Source organism: Monodon monoceros, unplaced genomic scaffold, assembly GCF_005190385.1.
Source record: "Monodon monoceros isolate NGI ecotype Baffin Bay Population unplaced genomic scaffold, NGI_Narwhal_1 Super_Scaffold_8, whole genome shotgun sequence".
Classification (NCBI taxonomy): domain Eukaryota; kingdom Metazoa; phylum Chordata; class Mammalia; order Artiodactyla; family Monodontidae; genus Monodon; species Monodon monoceros.
The window spans coordinates 56,593,329-56,599,328 of NW_021703785.1; the positions used below are offsets into that span (position 1 = coordinate 56,593,329).

A 6,000-nucleotide genomic window follows, 5' to 3' on the forward strand; every position below is an offset into this window, starting at 1 on the left:
ATATACAGGTTTTTTTTCAACCCATCTGTAGTATTCGTTTGGCCAGTCTTTTCCATTCAAGAGCCCAGTCTCTTCATTTGATTTGCTGCATTAAAGTAAAATTCTGAATAATGTGAACTCTTTTTGGAAAAAATATTTTTTCACCTATATACTACAAAGGACAGTTACATTTGTCACAATGGACATGCTGTGGGGCCCCACGAAACACATAGCAGAGAATGGTAAAACAAACAAACAAAGTTCTCCCAGAAAGATACTGAATTCTAAAAACCAGTTCTCCATCATGAACATCATCTTCAGTTTATCCTTCAGACCCACCATAACCATGCTGTTTAAAATTGCAACGCACACCTATACTCAGTCCCCTTTCTCTGCTCTCCTTTTTTCATTTTTTATGGCACTTATAATTTTCTAACCCAATAAATAATTAGTATGTTTACTGTTAATCATTCTTTGCTAGAATGTAAGCTCCAGAGGGAAGAGATCTTTGTCTATTTTGTTCACTGACATACTCTAAACACCTAGACAACCTGATACAAAGTGATCACTCAGTAAATGTTTTTTGAATGAATGAATGCACACTGTGACTTCAGTATAAAGTACTTCTGGAGCCAAATACCAATTTCATTTATACAGTTAACAAATATCTACTGAGCTGCCATTATGGGGGAGACAGCACATACACATACAAATCCAGAGTGTCTGATAGTGATAAATGCTACAAAGCCAAATAGAGCAGGATAAGGAGATGGCAAGTGAGAGACGTGGCTCAGGCAGTCATCTCTGAAGTGATGGCAATTAATCTGAGATCTGAATGAAGTTGGGTGCCATGCAGATTTGGGTGGAGGGGGAAAGTGAGCTTTGAGCATCGAGAAAATAGCAAATGCACAGGCCTAAGGGTGGAGGCCGGCTTGGTAAACCCAGTAACAGCAGTTAAGGCCTGCGTGGAAGGAGTGGGGTGTGCAAGAATATAGCATTCCACCTGCCTTTACCTACTACTTAATAACGTGTATATTGCCTAGTGCCCTGGTTGAGAGATTACATTTCACCTTTGAGTACTCAGATTCTCTGATAGTTAAGGGCTTCTTCTATTCTAGCCTCCAAATGTCCGTATCATCACATCATATAAGATTACAAAGCACACAGTAATGACGTTAAAAATCATTCCAAGAACATCCCCAGGAGTCACGAAACTGACTTAAGTACCACTGCCCAGGAAGGTGTAAAGCCAAGCAGAAACGTAGTACTAGAAGGGTGCAAAGCCAGGAGGCTCAATAAACATTAAACAGGGACTGTCAATTCCCAGTCTGGGGGAAAGAGCGTCGTTTCAATTAAGTCGCCAAGCGCGGCATCAGGCAGCTCTACGACATGCATTTTGTTACAGTCCTGGGCTCTAACTGTTCCGACTTATTATGTAATTTCCCAAAGAACAAAAGCAAAAAGTTCACTCTGAACTAGCCTTCCAACTCAGGCAGGAAGTTCTTTCTCGGCCAGGGCAGAGCACTTGGAAAGTTTTCAGCGTCTGAAAATCCCTATTTCCGGGGCTAAGCAGGGTAGCATCTTCCGGCTTAAAATAAAGATTTATGGTGATTTCTCCCCATCCCTCCACAGCAGTTCCAAAACATCTTCGCCGAGCTTAGTCAAACTTTCTGCGCTATCCCTCGACATCAAGACCAAATGTCGAACGCATAATAATGAGTTTAGCGAGCCGGGGCCGGAAGCTGGGTGAATATAGATACACAGAACGGGAGCCGAGGGTCTAGGCGACATAAATGAAAACAGCAGCCTAACGGGGTCGTAGAGTGCGAAAGGAACTCCGAGGCAGGTGCCTCCCCTGCGCTGGCCGAAGGAGGAGAGGCCTCCAAGTAGGCAACAGCCCTGATGCGAAGCCAGAGACAACCCTCAGCAGCGGCGCGCCACTTCCGCCAGCCAACTCACGCATGCGCAGTGCCGCCTCGGCCCGCGGCCTGGGTCAAAGTACAATCCGGGAGCCGCGCGCCCAGCCCCAGCCAGCGACTTTGCGCACGCGCGGCGACACCTCGGCCCTAGGCCTGGGCGAGGGTGTCGCTCCAGAGCCCCACTCCCAGCCCTCGCCAAACGACCTGCGCACGCGCGGAGACGCCTGGGCTCGCGGCTCGGGCGGGGCTGTCGCCCCAGGGGCTACTCCTCACCGCAACCTCGCCCGGAGCTCGGGCGGCGGGGACTGTGTGGGGAGAGGTGACTCGCCGCTGGGGAGGTCTGAGAGCGGCCGGCTTCTAGCCTGGCTTACCCCCCCCCCGCGACTTCCTACGCCATCCCCTATGTCCTTACCACAACGCAGGCCCGAGCCACATCCGCTCCGCCTCCCAGGTCGCCGTTACTGCCCGCCGCCGCGATGAGTTGGCGCCTCCCCTTGAAGCAGCCCGGCCTCGGCGGGACGCGCTCGGGTGTCCGAGCGGGGAGGGAAAGAGGAGGGGTGCGCGCCCGAAGGGAGGGGAGGGGAGGGGGCCGGGCGACGGCGCCTCGCCCCTCCTCCCCGCTGCCCCCTGCCGCCCCCTGCCGCCCCCGCCCCTTTCTCGCCGACTCTCTCGGCTCCGATCAGACCCCTAGGACTGGGCACTAGCTCTCCCGCTGGGTTCATCTCCGCCGTTTCCCCAGGGATTCCGCCGTGGGAAACCCCCACCTTCTCCAGGGTTCTGGTCCCCAGAGTCTTGGGAATTTGGAGATGCCTGACCCGGAAGGGTGAGGCGCGCGGATGATGCGGCAAGCTCTTACACAGTCCCTCTCCCCCAGTCTGTGCCAGCTTTTCTACTGGTGGTCCCTCCATCGAGGAGCTCAGATCACTTCTCCCCACGGTTTCCCTGCTTTCCCCTCACTGCTGTACCTTTCTAATACAGAGGCCGAAATAATGAGTGATGGGTGCTGAAGGGATGACCTGCCTACCTGGGGACCAAGGTCTTCTGGAACAACCACACTCTCTCTTTATTAATTTGCAGTGATTTCTTGTATTACACTGCGCTTCTCTTGGCCTTAGTAGATTTTAGTAAAATGCATCACAGCCTGATAATGTGCAATAATTTCTCCCACTTTACTACACTTACTTCGGCCCCAGTGGGTTTTGGTAAAATGCTCCACAGCTGGTGTTATTAGCTGTTCCTATGGAGTAAAGCTGACTGCTTTCACACTGGCTTTTTAATGACACAGGTTCAACGTTCAAATGATTTGCCTAAAGTAGAACAGCTGGGTGGAATAACAGATTTCAACCCAGAATGACCATGTCAGTCTTTTGTTTGGTCTGGCTTTTGTCATTTCATTGGAAAAGCATCATTCCAGAATGTCTAGCTGCTTTTATGGCAGCTGCTATAGTTGGCAGATAATTATGTCTATCATCAGCGCATAGTCCTTTGAGCCCCAGAAGGAGGCTTGCATTTATTCAATTTTATAGGATATAAGCCGGGCAGAAATCTAACATGCACGGCATTGCATACGAAGAACTTTTCCCCCGAAACAATGTTATCCTTTGGCCTTTTAATGTAAACTGTCATATAGCCATAAGTGAAAGGACAGCTTAGAGTTTTCATTTGAAAAGGATAATCAGAAGGAACTCCTTCAACAGTATTTATCTAAGGGGGAGGGTGGCCAGACTAAGGAGAGTAGTCAGATGAGGTGGGGTTATCATTTAAACATACCTTCCTTATACAACAATTATTTGTGATATGTCTGTCTCACTAGATTGTGAAACTCTTGAGGGCACAGATCATGCCTTATTAATACCTGTATCACAAAATGCTTAAGAATTGTTTGTGGAATCAAATTGACATTGATTATGTGCCTTTAGTTCCTCAAATATGCTTTCCTACTGCATTAAAAGACCTCAATAGGAGCATGAATCCATAGTCTACTTTCATTTTGGATGATTTGTGCCAGTTCTGGGCCTGACAGCCTGGATAGACGCACCTCTTAAGTGTGGTTGATACTAATCCAGATAGGCTTTAAGTCACCTTTTCTTATACCCTGATCAACCAGTTTTCTTCTTCTTCCTTTCCTTGTGGCAAAGCAGCATAACGCTGAGTCCACGTTAAACAATCACTTACTTTTCTGTTCAGGAAAAGACTTTTCCTCTGATCACCATCAAAGCTAAAATTCATCATTAAACAAGTTTAGGAATTCTTTCTAATTCAAACATTCAATATTTCCTTCCACTTTGTCCCTGTATCCAGACTACATTATATTTAAGGCATTTTAAGGGATTTGAGTCACCATTTAGAGAGCAAAATTATAGAAAACCACTTTCATACAAAATGTCACACATAATTTACAAATCAACCTGTATAATAATCCTTTCCCTGCAGAAATAATGTGCTTTACAAATTAGTATTTATTTTTTAAAATTAGGGTATTCTTAAAATAAGATAGATACTTCTTAAAAGTCCTGAAGTTTTTAGTCCTGAGATTACTCCTAAATGATGAAAAATGAAAAGACAGTTTATAGCATAGACTTTCTCTGATATCTACCACTGAAACCAATTGCTAATGGGGAACTTAATGTTAAGATGTGATTACAGCAAGAATGATCAGAACAGAGGATTCAACAGGTGTAGTCCTGGAATATAGAATAGGAAACTTCCTGCAACAAATCTGACCCCTAGAGCAGCTGGAATGTGGGAAGAAATTGTTAGAATATCTCTATTTTTATCTAAATAAGAAATCAAACTTGACTAGTATTTAATATGGAGACTGACAATACTGCATATTTTTTGTGATCAGAGTACATGATCAAAAATGTGTAGAAAAAAAAAATGTGTAGAAACCAACTTCCTTAGAGTACCATCAGCTCTGCAGGCAGGCATCTAATTTCACCACGTTTTGAATTTAAGTAATATTTTAAATACAATAATTTGGATTTATATAACATTTTAAATATTACAATCTTGAAATATATATAATATTTTGTTTTACCTTTATATTATGTTAACTTTTACTATGCAATAAGTAAATGTTTATTGTTTAGTCTCTTTTAACATTAGACATTTATTCAGCAAATCTTGGTAATTTATATAATGTTTCTTTGCAGTAACTGTAGCTTTGTACCATCAGGTTTAGAAAATCATAGAGCTGAGAGAGATTAAATATAAATCTTCATTTTATAGATGCCGTGATTGTGAAGTAAGTTGTCTCAAGCCCTTGGAATCGTAGTTGCAGTGCTTCTTCCAATCCATCCTGCCACTCATAGGACAAATAGCAGGATTTCGTTATCTACCACATGAACGATAACAGCAACGCCATTGAACAAGATGCGAAGGTACAGGTACTTCTCATAGGACTCTAAGTAGAAGAAATTCTTTCTAACTTTTTACTTTAAAATAATTATAGATTCACATGAAGTTGCAAAGATAGTACAGAGAGGTCCCATGTGCCTGTCCCATTTTTCCCCCTAGTTATATTTTATAAGTGGAGGAAATTTATCGGTTAATATGTTTGTTCTCAGAAAAAGCTCAAACTGATAGGTTTAATAATGAGAGCTACAATTTTTTAAGCACCTATTTTATACCAGCAGCTTTACCTATATTACCTCATTTAGAGCTTACAACAGTCCTGTAAGGCAAGAGGTTATCCTCAGTTTACAGGTAAAGCAACTCAGATTCCAAGAAATTAAGTCACTCCTATCAACTCTCAAGGCCAGATCTTCCTGCCTTGCATGTTTCTCTTTTTCCACATTATGGACAGTTGAAGGTCATACATTCCTTACACTGTATTCCAGCTGAATCCTGACAATTATCTAACAATAAAAACATTTTCTGTATTATTATCATTTTTTAAAAATTGTGTGACTATTTTCTCAGAAGTTAAAACTGTTTCTTTTTAAAAAGAATGGATATATATGTATAACTGATTCACTTAGTACACCTGAAACTAACACATTGTAAATCAACTAAAAATTTTTTTAAAAAACTGTTTCTTTTTAGAAAATCTGTGTACAAAATAGTGTGTTTCATTAAATATTTCCATTTTATTTGGGAC

The 6,000-nt window shown here is 43.0% G+C and overlaps 1 protein-coding gene across 3 annotated transcripts in view; it reads right to left on the reverse strand.

Annotated features, from left to right (window-relative positions):
- RCBTB2 (RCC1 and BTB domain containing protein 2) overlaps positions 1-2,448 on the reverse strand; it is a 37,974-nt gene extending 35,526 nt beyond the window's left edge. For 2 of the 3 annotated variants that reach the window (XM_029210094.1, XM_029210093.1), the window contains exon 1: positions 2,311-2,448. The gene's annotated coding sequence lies outside the window, so the exon portion shown is untranslated. The remainder of the gene's footprint in view (positions 1-2,310) is intronic. The other variant, XM_029210095.1, reaches the window with a different exon arrangement.
- Positions 2,449-6,000: the final 3,552 nt, after the last annotated feature.